This window comes from Agelaius phoeniceus, chromosome 27 (assembly GCF_051311805.1).
Source record: "Agelaius phoeniceus isolate bAgePho1 chromosome 27, bAgePho1.hap1, whole genome shotgun sequence".
Classification (NCBI taxonomy): domain Eukaryota; kingdom Metazoa; phylum Chordata; class Aves; order Passeriformes; family Icteridae; genus Agelaius; species Agelaius phoeniceus.
The window spans coordinates 4,764,588-4,777,832 of record NC_135291.1 but is presented as its reverse complement, the minus strand read 5'-3'; the positions used below and the strand labels follow the sequence as shown (position 1 = coordinate 4,777,832).

The following is a 13,245-nucleotide window of genomic DNA, read 5'->3' as shown; positions in this document are numbered from 1 at the left end:
TTCGTGTACATTACTACTCTTAGGGGGCCAATTGCCGTGGTTGTAGGGAGCCTTTTTCCCTTGTCTTTGTTTTATTGTCTCCTTTTGTCCATCATAACCTGCGTCTGTCGGTCACCCCAGGGCAAACAGAGCGAGGCTGCCGAAGAGGGCAGGGGGCACCTTCCCCACTCTGACTCTCCTGAAGCACCGGCAGTGAGGTGTTGGTAACCATCCTCTGCTACCATAATTGTGAAAAACGCCAATCACTTGTTTTTAAAATTTTTAATGTTTAATAGTAATAAAATGGTTATAAAAATAGTAATACAATTAGAGTAATAAAAATTTGGACAATTAGGATTTAGGACAATACAAGACAATGGAAACAAAGAGTTACAAACGGCTCGGGTACCTTTTCCTGGGCAAAGTAAGCCCAAAAAAGGACACACGTTAATAGAGGATTAACTGTGAAAAACCATAGCCCATTGCATATTCGTACATCTCATACGTGATACATAAATTCCATTCCAACAAAGGATTCTGTCTGGTCAGTGCCACCTTCTTCCTCTTCATCCTGATGGCATCTTCAGGGCTGAGCAAGGCAGGAACAAGTTCATTTCTTCTGATAATTGAGCAATAAAATATTCTTCTCTGAAAGATTTAGGTGTCCTGTGGCTGCTATCTGGTGTGAGTCCTCATTCCTTTTTTAAAAAACTATCCCACATACATAGTTTCTATTTTAACATTATGTTATAACCTAAAACTACATTTAACACACTACTTGAAAAAATTGTTACAGCATAACTTCCTAACATAACATGTATAATACTCATTTTAATGTTTGTGAAAAGCCAATCATAGACATTTTTCACACGGGCTCTGTCAGCAGCAGTGGAAAGAGCAGCCTAAGAGCAGCGGCTCCAATTGCCTTCCTCCAAAAACCTGAGAGAGGGACAGAAAACTGAGAGAGGGCCGGCAACTGCGCCCAGCCCCTACCCCCAGCCTGAATCCTCCGGCATCTCTGCACCCTTCCCCCGTCCCCCCCCTCCCCCGCTCCTGGGAAAACTCCCAAAAAACAGAGGTCCCAAGCACCCAGCAATCAGCTCTCATCAGCAACTCAACCCTAACCCTAACCTTCTGACAGCTGCTAAGTTTTCTGCAAAATCATTCATTTCTCCAAGGACCCAAACCAAATCCTTAGAAGAAAATCTGGATCCTTCCATGTACAATCTGTATTTCCCAGGTGTTCCTTGCTCCTCGTCCCTGTGCTCAGGGTGCCCTCCCCAGCCCGTATCCCAGAGCCGGTCCCTGTCCTGCCGCAGTGTCCAAAGGCGCCCCCCGGCGGGCAGGGCCGGCAGCTCCACGGGGCCGGGCAGCGGCCGGGGCGTCCCGCAGCCTCCTGGGGGCCGGGGGCCACTGCCGGCCCTGCCCGGGGCTGGTGGGGTCAGGCAGCGCCCGGCGCTGAGCCCCGGCTGCCCCACAGCCCCGGCCCGGCCCCGCAGCTCCCCCCAGGCCCCCAGCCCGTGCTCCCGGTCCCGCACCTCTGCGCCCGGTGCTGCCGCTGCCCCCCACAGAGAAACCCCCTGAAACCCTGACCTCCTTGTTTTCCTCTCCTGGAAACCGGGGATACAAATGATCAGCTGGCAAATGTTGAGGATAAGACCCTGCTGAAAAACATCCCAGTCCTCAGTATTTTTCTCTTCCTTCTCTTTTCCATCATCCTTTTCCTTCCCACAAAGATTCCTCCTGCGGCTTTTTGCCTTAAGCATATTGCTGCACACTCCCCCTCACCCAGTCCCTTTGCAGCACACCAACACCATCCATGCCCTGTTCTCCAAAACCGAGGGGAATTTGGGGAGGTGGGAGTGGGGCAGCGCCAAGGCCGGGCCCCCCCGCTCTGTCCTGGCGGGAGCGGCTGCAGTGGGGACCGAGTGCGGGCGGGAGCGGCCGAGAGCCCAGCGCTGCCCCAGCCCGACCTGCCCCAGCTCCATCCCTGCCCCTGCCGTGGGATGCTGTGGGTCTGGGGGCAAGAGGGAGCCGGCAGCGGGTGCTGGGCCTGGGGCAGGAGGAGAAGGGAAGGAGAAGCAGGGTTGAGGAACAAAAGGGTCAAACGATGCATGTGGGAGGAGAAGGTGGGATTGTGCAGAAGGAGGAATAGCAGGAGGAAGAGGAGTGTGAGGAAGAGTGGGGACACAGGAGGAGGAACAGGAAGAGGAAGCAGCACAAGGTTCCACCTCTCCCTGTATCTGCAGCCTCTGACCCCAGCCCCAGGAGCGTTGCCCCCCCACATGCAGCAGGTGACAGGGGATTGGGATCCACAATTTTCCCGGGGGTGAATCTTGGTGTTTCTGAGCTTTCTTGGGCTAATTATTGGTGCTTTGTTTTTTTGTGGGGGCTGAATCTTTATATTTGGAGGGGGCTTTTGCTGAATGTTGATGTTTTGGAAGTTATTGATCTGTGTCTTGATGTTTGGAGGACTTTTGTGCTGAATTGTGGTGTTTTGGAGGTTCTTAGAGACACAAGATGCCCAATGACCTAATGAGATGAACTTGGGCAAGGAGGAACTCCCAGTCCAAGGCACTCTCATCTTGTTTTTTTCTCCAAACCAGGATTTTTCATTCCTAGGGCGTGTCTGGATGGAGGAGGAGGAAAAGCCCCGGAGATTCCGCACGAGGAGGGGCTGCAAACCCAGCCCAGGGAGCTGCAGGGAGGAAAGAGCCCCCCCTGAGCCAGGAAGGCGGCCAGAGATCCAGCCAGAGCTCAGAGCTGGTGGAGAAGCCTCATGGCAGGGAGAAGCCCGACAAGTGCTTGGAATGTGGGAAGGGTTTTAGTCGGAGCTTAGATCTGATCCAGCACCAGGTGATCCACACTGGGGAGCAGCCCTATGAGTGTGAGGAATGTGGGAAGCGTTTCAGCTGGAGCTCCAGCCTGAGGCAGCACCAGGTGATCCACACTGGGGAGAGGCCCTTTGAGTGTGAGGAGTGTGGGAAGAGCTTCAGCCACAACTCTGTCCTGATCCAACACCAGAGGATCCACACTGGGGAAAAGCCCTTTGAGTGTGGGGAATGTGGGATGAGCTTCTGCCAGAAGGGGAGCCTGATGCAACACCACAGGATCCACACTGGGGGAAAGCCCTGTGAGTGTGTGGAATGTGGGAAGAGCTTTAGATACAGCTCTGGCCTGAGGAAACATGAGAGGATCCACACTGGGGAACAACCCCATGAGTGTGGGGAGTGTGGGAAGAGCTTCAGCATCAAGTGCCAGCTGACGCAACACCAGAAGATCCACACTGGGGAAAAGCCCTTTGAGTGTGGGGAATGTGGGAGGAGCTTCAGAGGAAGCTTGGCCCTGATTCGGCACCAGGTCATCCACACGGGGGAACGGCCCTACACCTGCTTGGAATGTGGGAAGAGCTATGGGTGGCACTTTGACCTGAGAAAACACCAGCGCACCCACTCTGGGGAGAGGCCCTACAAGTGTCCCCAATGTGGGAAGAGGTTTCACAGGAGCTCCGATCTTCTCAAACATCAGCGGAGTCACACCGAGGAGAGGCCCTTCCGCTGCCCCGACTGTGGGAAGGGCTTCAAGCAAAACTCCACCCTCACCCTGCACCGGCGCATCCACACCGGGGAGAGGCCCTATGAGTGTGGGGAGTGTGGGATGAGATTCTCATTGAGCTCAACTTTCACCCAACACCAACGGAGGCGCCACTAAGGGAAGCCCTGTGAGTGCCCCAAATGTGGGAAGAGCTTTGTGCACTGCTCCAGCTCCATCCCCCATGAGAGGATCCGCATCGGATGATCCCCAGTGACCCCCATTGGGCAGAGCCCTGATGATCCGTGGTCCTGGTGATCCAAGTTGGAAGGCATCTGGCTGGGGGGCTCCACATCTTCCTGGTTCTCTGAGGGTACCTAGATAAACCCAGAGGCAGGAACCTCCATCAGGACGCAGGCCTACAATGGGAATTCCTTGGGAAGAGCAGATTTGTTGAATTTCAATCCCATAAAATCTTTTGCATTCAATCCTATCTTCTGGTGACATCAAGGAGTACTGAATGGTCCCTGAGGTATATTCTGGGTTGACTATTTGGTGCTTGTATCCCCAGTCTGTTCTGTTTATGCTGAATAATAACTTTTACACCTTCAAGACCTGTCCTGAGAGTGAAGGGGTAGAGAAGCAGCATGCAGTTTGTTTTCAGAAACTGCACTTGCTCCTCCACATTCCTGCTCTGGGACTGTGTTGTCTGCGGATGGACAGACAACGGGACAGAGCTCTCCTTTGCTTCTAGTTAGTTTTAGCTAGCTGAACCAAACAAGTTCCTGAACTGTGGTGTTTTTTCCCCTTTTCTTTGGACCTGTTTAAACCTGCTCTGGCCTGAACACCAGAAGAGCACGGGCAGCTCACACCTGTGGCCCACCGGGCCGGGCCTGGGCTGTGGCATTTCCAGCACCAGAGGGACTGATAAGGGACTGAGTGAGCTGAGCTACAGCCCACAGAGGGACTTGGTGAGTTTGTCTCTCTTTTAGAGCAGCAAGAGGTTTTACTGTTTTGTTATCTTTATTGAAAGATAAAAATATCCGTTCCAGAATATGCAGTTGATCTTCCCAGTTATCACTTCATTGACACGGTATTCCACATGTTATTTCATGGTCCTTCAAAATAAACACTTGAACACCAACATAGGTATCTAATCTGTTAACAAATGTGTGTGGTAAGGCTAATTCAATTTCTTCTAGGGTCTTTGCTGCTGGGGTCAGTTGCCTCTCATCAGTAGAGGAGGTGGTGCCTGACAGCAAATCATGCAATAGTTGCATCTGATGATTAGTTATGCCTAAATATGATCTAATCCAACCTATTAAACCAACCAATTTCTGTACATCAGTAGCAGTTTTAACATCAATGTCTAACTTCACAGGTTGAGGCATAACTTGAGTGTTAGTCACTAACATACCAGTATTTCCAAGGCATGTGTTCCTGCACTTTCTCTGGGGCAATGATCAGACCAAAAGCTTTCAAATTTGTCACAGCACATTGTTTAAGAGCTGATAACTGTTGTTTGTTATCAGATGCCAACAAGATATCATCCATGTAATGATAACAGTAGCAGTTATTAAATTGCTCCTCCCCTTTTGACAAGACCTGTGCCACAAACCATTAACAAATAGTTGGCAAATTTTTCATGTCTTGGGGAAGTACCCTCCATTGATATCTTTTATTGGGTTCAGGGTTCAGCATGATTATGGAAGGCACAGTAAAAGCACATTTTTCTTTGTCTTGCTCAGCCAATGGAATAGTGAAGAAACAATCTTTCAAACCAATGACAACTATTTGCCATTCCTGTGGAATCATTGTAGGCGTAGGAAGGCCTGGTTGTAAAGCTCCCATTGTTGCCATTACAGCATTTATCTGCCGTAAATCATGTAAAAGTCTCCATTTTCCCGATTTCTTTTTTATTACAAAAACAGGGGTATTCCAGGAATATTTCAATATTTCCTGCTTGAAATTGTTCTGTGACTAATTCTTGCAGGGCAGTAAGCTTTTCGCTAGAAAGGGGCCACTGGTCAACCCGGACAGGTTTATCTGTCAAGCATATCAAGGCTACAACTGGACGTTCATTGCCCTGCATCACAGTGGCCCCCATTAAAAATCCGTAGTAATTTTGACAGCCCATTGAGATAAACAATGTCGTCCCCACAAACTTTGAGGAGCATCGGCAACATAGGGTCTGATGTTAGCTTGTTGGCCATCAGGATGTTTCACATTAATTACAATGGCTGACAGGCCATCTGTTGTAGCACCACCCAACCCCAGAAGTCCAAAACTTGCATGAGTGAGAGGCCACGATTGAGGCCAGCAAAGTCACGAGAGTATTGTGACATCTGCTCCAGTGTCAATCAAGCCTGTTAATGATATGGTTCCTGGATGACATCCACTGGTGGTGAGGATACATGTCTTTTCTGAATGGTTCTCCGTAACTTTCTGAGCCCAGAACACTAGAGGTATCCCTGTTGATCCAAAACTTCCTGTGCCACGACTTCGGTCCACTGTATTCAGAACAGAACTCATAAAAGGTACAATTTGAGCAATGCAAGTTCCTTTCTGAATAGTGACAGGAGGGTCATCAATGGATACCATAGCATGAATCTGTCCTAAATAATCAGCATCAATAAGTCCTAAATGCACATGAATACCTCTAAGTGTAGTACTTGATCTTCCCATCAAAAATGCACTCAATCCCCATCCTATTGGACCACAGGCATCGAGGGGCACTTTGCACATTTCTTTTGTCAGAATGGTTACTATGTCAGCGGTGGGTATATCAATCCCTGCAGACCCACTTGTTGCCCCTTAGTATTGTTCACAAATGTTTAGCTTTGCAGTGCTGGGGAGGCCCATATTTGCTGCTGTGGTTCTTGGGGTATTTGTTTTCCCACATGCCCCTTTGTGCTCCTCTTCCTGTTTCCCTGCAACAGCTGACCATTTGCATGATATTTACTCCTGCATTGTTTAGCATAGTGCCCAAATTTAGCACAATGGTTGCACATAACGTTGCTGCTTGCATTTGATTTAGATGTTATTTTCTGGGTATTACACTGTGCCCTTACGTGCCCTTGCTGTCCACAATTATAGCATTTTGATGAAGGTCTTAGAACTGCAGCAAGAGCTGCTATTTTATGCTCTACTGAACCAACTTTTGAGCAAGTAGTAATCATTTGAGGCAATGTGGGTTCTCCAGGTAAAGTGTCAATAATCTTTCTGCAGCCTGAGTTTGCATTTTCTTTAGCCAAATGTATACAGAATTTGTGTCGCAAAGATTCATCATCTACCTGTTTTTCAATAGCTGCAGCAAGCTCTTCCACAAATTGCAAAAATGGTTTTCTCATCCCTTGTTGTATAGTATCATATCTCTGTTTTGGAGCTGCCATTTCCATTGATTTAATTAAAGCACTCGTGCCAATTTGCTGAGCTTGTGCCAAAATTGAAGGATCCCACCTTGCCTGTGAATCTGGGCTAGCAAAAGGCCCAGTGCCCAGTAGGGCATCAACACCCACAGCATGATGAGGGTCGTGTTGAGGCAACTGCATATTTGTTACAGCTGTGCGCTCAGCCACGTGCCTCCAAGTTTCTTGAAATACACCGTATTGTACTGGCTGGAATGAAATAGTAGCAATATGCATGATGTCATAAGGTGCAAGCATATCTGCATTAATTACACATATTAATTGCATTACCTCTGAGGAATTAATGCCATACTGAGCCACTTTCGATTGGAGATCTTGCACAACCTTCCAGGCAAAGATGTGATGGCTGTCATCCTGCCCTGTTCCAGGAGCTGCTTTAAAACCTGGAAAAGCCATAGATAGGGTTATCACAGGCAACATTTGCATTAGCACTGTTCTCCTGAGGTACTCTTGGAGCACCTAATCTTTCTATCATGTCCCAATTCTTTTCTTCAGCTGCTTTCTTCCTAACAAATTCCCAAAACTCCTGAGTGTCCAGGTTTAGAGCAAATTTGGGAGAGAATCCCCCAAAGGAGCTCCAGTAGGAAAGCAGATCCAATCTGCTCTTCTCCCCCCAACTGGTCTGGGAGAAAATACCTCCTTGGAGAAAGGTGGAAAAAACCTGTCTATTAAACAACAAAACCTTAACAATATCAAACAATAAAATCTCTTGCCACTCCAAAAGAGATGACAAACTGAGAAAGTCCCTCCCCGGGTTGTGGCTCAGCTCACTCTGTCTCTGATCAGTCCCTCCGGTGCTGGAAATGTTGCAGGCCAGGCCCGGCCTGGTGGGCCACAGATGCAGCTGCCCGTGCTCCCCTGGGTGTTCAGTCCAGAGCAGGTTTCAAGAGCTCCAAGGAAAAGGGAAAAAAACAAAAGTCCCCACAGTAGGGAACTTCTTTGCCTCAGCTAGCTAAAACTAACTAAAAGCAAAAGAGAGCTCTGTCCCACTGTCAGTCCATCCGCAGACAACAACAGTCAAGGGGCAGAAATGTGGAGGAGTGAGTACGGTGTCTGAAAAAAAACTGCTGCTTCTTCTCTCCCGCTGCTTCACTCTCTGGAACACTCTTAAAGGTGCAAAACTTATTATTCAACATAATATAAGGTGCAAAACTTATTATTCAACATAACATAATTGGGGATAAAAGCATCATATAGTCAACCCAGGACACTGAGGCTCTCAAGGAAGCCCAGTTACTTGACGTGGGGGCAAAGTCCATGGAGCAGTAGGGCTACAGCTATTAGAAGGTGAACTGTCAACAGTTCCCTGCCCCAACTTAGATGTTACTGCGGGAGACTCATCACTTGATTCGCTGTCACTGTCACTGTCAGGTAACGGAGGACACGACCTTGCAGATTGTTCATGCAGCTCAGAGGGGAGCGAAGGGGCAGATGGCTGGGCTAGAGCAGAGGGAAGCAGGGGGGCAGAAGACTGGGTTTCTCTCTCTGCTAAAGACATTTCAGCTACCTGGTGGAGTGGTGTGGTGTATACAGGCACCATCAGGAGCTGCTGCGCAGCTGTGACATAAAGAGGTTTAGGAGTCTGAGAAGGAGATACTATGGCAGTTTTCCCAGAAGCTTTGGCAGCCATCCCAGAAGCTTTGGCATCCAGCCCAGAAGCTCTGGCAGCTTTCCTGGAAGCTTTGGTAGCCTGCCTGGTAACTTGCATGGCACCTGCACCTTCTTCAAGGATAGATTCACCAAGTTCCCCATCAGAGGCCCCCTCTGCCTCATCCCCTTCATCAGTTTCTGTTATCAACCCCGATTCTTCATCCACATCCTGCTCTGTTTGTTCTCGCTCTGTTTTTCATTCCTTTAATGCCTCAAAAAGCAATCCCCAGGTAACAGCTAGATTGACAAGTTTTATCTCCCACTCAGATGACTTCCTACAGTCTGTCCCTGACTTTTTCCCATGCTTTAACACTAAATGCTGTGTCGGGATCAGTGCCAAAATCCTGTGATTTAGCCCACAGCAATATACTACGAAGGGCATAGTCTGAAGTATTAATTCCCTTATTTCTTAACAAAACTTTCCATGTAGCCAAAACAGTCTCTTCTTCATTAGATAAATTATTTCCCATTATTACTAGTTGGTGGCTCACCTACTTCCAGGTGTCTTGATAGGAGAAAATCAGGTCTGGACTTCCCTGTGGCTTCCACCCGCCATTCTCAGCTGCACCAACGCCGCCTCCCCCACTACGTCCCAGTGAATCATGGCTGCCAGTCTCTAGGAGCCCGTATGGGTCCAGATCAAGTATGTTCTTAAGGGTGTTGAATCACATCAGGGTCACCAGATGTCACTGTCAGGCCAGTCATGACACAAGGCAGAGACCACAAGCAGTCTCAGATGGCAACTCTTTATTATCGAACATGGCTGACCTTTTATACACTTTCTAATTGTTCATACTTCTTCTACCCTAACTATTGGCCACCATAAATCAACATAACATCATTGGTAATAAGTTACAGTGACTTCAACTAACTTTCTAAAAATACTTCATCCAGCTGCAAAGTTCTCTTCTTATCTTTCTTCAATTCCTCACTTCTCTTGGTCTCCTTAGTTACAGCCTTGGAGAGAGCTCCTTATCAACTTCTTGCTTCTTACCTTTCTTCTCACTCCTTTAGCTAACAGGCCCGCTGTTGGCCCCTTCCACACAAAGGCATTTGCTATACCAGCCCCCACAGTAAGGTTCATTAGTAAGGGTTGCCCTATGCTGAAGGCACACAGGTGGTTACATGCCTCTATCATTTACAGCAGGATGGGCTCCTCCTTAGACAAGGACTTCAGAAGTTTTTTACAATTCTCATTAGCATTTTCAGCAGCTAATTTTGAAAGCAACACCTGTCTGGCAATGTCATTCTCAATTTGTCTTTTAAGAGCTTGTTTCAAGCAGCCATTGAATTGCATATAAGGCTCCGCCAGTCCTTGCTTTACATAAGTAAATACTTTTTGGGGGGCTCACAGCATCAGGAACCTTTAAAAATGTGCTATGCACAGCTTCAGTAATACCCTCAAGGGCCTCACTAGGAATGTGGGTTTGCCCAACAGGGTCTGAGTGGCTTCCTTCTCCGGCCAGGTGGTCAATCATGAGGGCTGCAATATTCTGGTTTGCATGTCCCACAAATTTCACAAGCAAAGCTTCTAACCCCTTTTTCCACTGAGCGTCTGTGGAGGCCAGTGGGCCTACAGAACAAAGGCCATTATAGACCTTTGGACAGACAGACAGACCCCAAGATGGAGAAATCTCCCCTGTTCAGGGCAATTGAGCAGACCCTCTTCCAGGATGCTTTGTTGTATATGCAAATGTACCCAGTTCTACTTCCCTGGTTGGACTGTTGGCCTCTCCCTCCCTTTTTCCTTATATTTATGTCCTTGAATGTTCTCCCTTCCCTGCTTATCCATTGGCCCCATATTGCCTCAGTGTCCCACCCTCTTTACCCTATTGGCTGCCACCCCTCATCTCCCCTCTTTACTGCCCTGAGCCCTCAGCCCATTGGCCCTGATGCTCTGCTCTGCCCCCCCATGTCCCCTGTATTTAAACCCAGACCTTCCACTGTTCTTTTTGTCTTTGTCCCTGGAACCCCTTTGTGCGTGGCTGGAATAAACCTCCTTCTCTGGCATCCATACAAAGACCCTTCCCGTTTCTTTATCGTTGTTGATTCTACAAGAGAAGTGTGTGCTGCAGTGATCGTGTGTGTGTGTGTGTGTGTGCCTGTGCCACCGAGCGGCTTCATTACTGGAGACACTTCTGGAAGGTCACGGCTCCGCTGCCTCTCTCTCCACCACCAACGGGCTTGCGGCTTGTGACAGCTGGCAGCCTGAACAGGGACCTGTTCGGAGCATTCCTGGAGGTGTCTTCAGTAGCTTTTTGGCTACTGAAGTTCAGCCATGTTCGGAGCAGCCAATTCCCAGAGGAGACTCCTAAGTTTTATTGGGGGAATCATACAGGCGACCAGCAACCTTCTTGAGGCGAGAAGATTGGTTGAAGCTGACAGACAACCTGGAGAGGTTTTGTTGACCCACTGTCATGTGAGTACTATATTTGGGGGTCACCCTTTTTTGTCTTTCCTTTGCCTTCTTTTCCTCTTGGATGTTGGGAGGAAGTGTGGGGATGGGAGCCAAAGTGATCCACCCACACAGGGAAGTCTATACCCAAGTTAGAGGAATCCTTGTTGGAGAAAATTTTCATTTTTCAAAGGGAGATTTAAAATGTTTTCTTCATTGATTGTTCAAGTATTTTCCTGATGTTATGAGGGAATTCATTCTAATGAGTTCTGGGACCATATAGGGAAAAGATTCTATGTTCTTTGAGTTAAAGGGGATCTTTCAGTGGGGAAATTTTATCCTTTGGCCTTATTGCTAAGTCTGTAGAAAATGTTGGGAAACATTCGGGACCCCAGTTTAACACCCCTTCTCCCCGTTCCTCCCCTCACATCCCTAAACTCTCTTCCCTGCCTCAGGGAGGATCGGGAGATGGATCCTGCAGCAGGCGCAGGGTTGCTACCGTCACCCTGACATCTCCCAGTGTCCTCTGTCCCCTCTCCAGGGCAGCACTGGCCATGCTGCCTTGGGCTCTCTCCTAACCCTCTTACCAATGCCCATGTACCCAGTTCTACCACCCCCAGCTGTTCACCCAGATGGTGCCAGGAATGTGGCCAGCCCCGCCATCTTGTCTTTTCCCTCTCCAAGTTTTTCTGCCCTTTCTCCACAAAATGGTGCTGACCCCACAAAGGCAATGGCCATTTTGTCACCTCCCTGTTCTGCCAAAAACGACACCTCTGACCCTCCTCCCACTTTCTCTATTCCTGTAATCGCGCCCTGCCCCTCCCTTCTGTGTCAGGAAGTGTGTCCATGTTGGGACTTCTCCTCTCTATCGGGAATCCCCTCCCCATTGTGCACACCAACCCTACCCCTTCCTCTCTTGACTCCTCCTGATGGTCCCTCCCATTCCCATTCCCACAACACTGGAGTCAGAAGTGGTGATGACAGCGACCAGAAGGAGCCCATATTGGCTTCCACAGCTGCCCACAAACAGGCAGATTCTGGCTGCCCCAAGAGGCTCCATGCAGTCATCAAGTGCCCTCCATCCTCCTCGGAGGATGAAAATAGGGATTCTGCAGACCCGGATTCCAGTCCTGAGTCTGAGGATCACTGGGCCAAGCTGCAGAGGGAAGCCACTGGGAGGGCTCAGAGCTCACCAAAAAGATTGTGGGCTTGCCAATTATATGTAAACACAGCAGAAGGGTGACTGCAATCAATTCCTGGGAGCCGATCCCCTATGGGGAATTGAAGGAGCTCTGCAAAGTGGCTAAGGAATATGGTTGGGGGTTGCATTTCTTAAAAAAATTTCTGGAAGCCACCTTCTCTTCCCGTGTCTTGGTCATGCATGAAAATAAAAATATCATGAATTGCCTACTCTCCCTGTGTCACAATCCATCCTTACGAACGGGTTTTGTGATTGTTCGTGGATTTGATCTCAGGGTGCAAAAAACCGACACGGCACAGGAGGGTTTGCAGTGATAATCAAAACAAATGCACCTTTATTGAATAACCAAATGCATTGGGGAGGAACTGGGGGAAAAAGGGAAAAATAAGGAAAAGAGGGAGGAAGAGAAAGGAAGGTATATAGCTACCAAACATAGAACAGCCAAGTCCTTTGATGTCCAGCCGATGGAGTTCACCAGGTCACGTCTGGGGAGATCTTGAAATCTCTCGCTAACTCAGAGGTTTTTTTTATGATAACTCTATTGAAAATTGTGAGGGAGGGGGGAAAACAGATACAATAAAGAATAGATGTAACAGGTAGTCATGTTCTCAGCAGTAAATGAGAGCCATTGTCTTCTTGGTCCAGCGGTCACAACCTGCAGGCAAACATCTCGCTTTGGTCAGCTTGCCTCCCCCACACACCTGCCCCGGGCTGGGGGTTTCAGTCCCAGTCCTTGGAAGGAGCAGAGGGGCCTTTCCACATGGGGGTTTCATGTCTCACTCCTTGATGGAGAGGCTCCTTACATCTCAGTCTCTCTGTCACGGTGGTTGTAAAACAGGTGAGGGTCTTCTGTGGGGGGACCACCCAAGACTCAGGAGAATCCAGCCAGGCTGAGAGGTGGGACAGCTTCCAAGGCTATTGCTGCAAAAAGACAAGATGCCCCCTTCTTCTTTCATTGGGCTCAGTGCAGCATACAGCAAACAACACCTGTGAACAATAGCTTAGCACTGTGCTCAGGTCTCGGAGCCGTTGGCACGTAACTATCTCCAACAGGGCCAGAA

The 13,245-nt window shown here is 48.7% G+C and overlaps 2 pseudogenes across 1 annotated transcript in view; one reads left to right on the top strand and one right to left on the bottom strand.

Annotated features, from left to right (window-relative positions):
• LOC143695956 (uncharacterized) overlaps positions 1 to 13,245 on the bottom strand; it is a 758,734-nt pseudogene that overhangs the window by 243,778 nt on the left and 501,711 nt on the right. The gene's annotated exons all lie outside the window — the stretch shown is intronic.
• LOC143695916 (uncharacterized) overlaps positions 1 to 13,245 on the top strand; it is a 128,212-nt pseudogene that overhangs the window by 59,657 nt on the left and 55,310 nt on the right.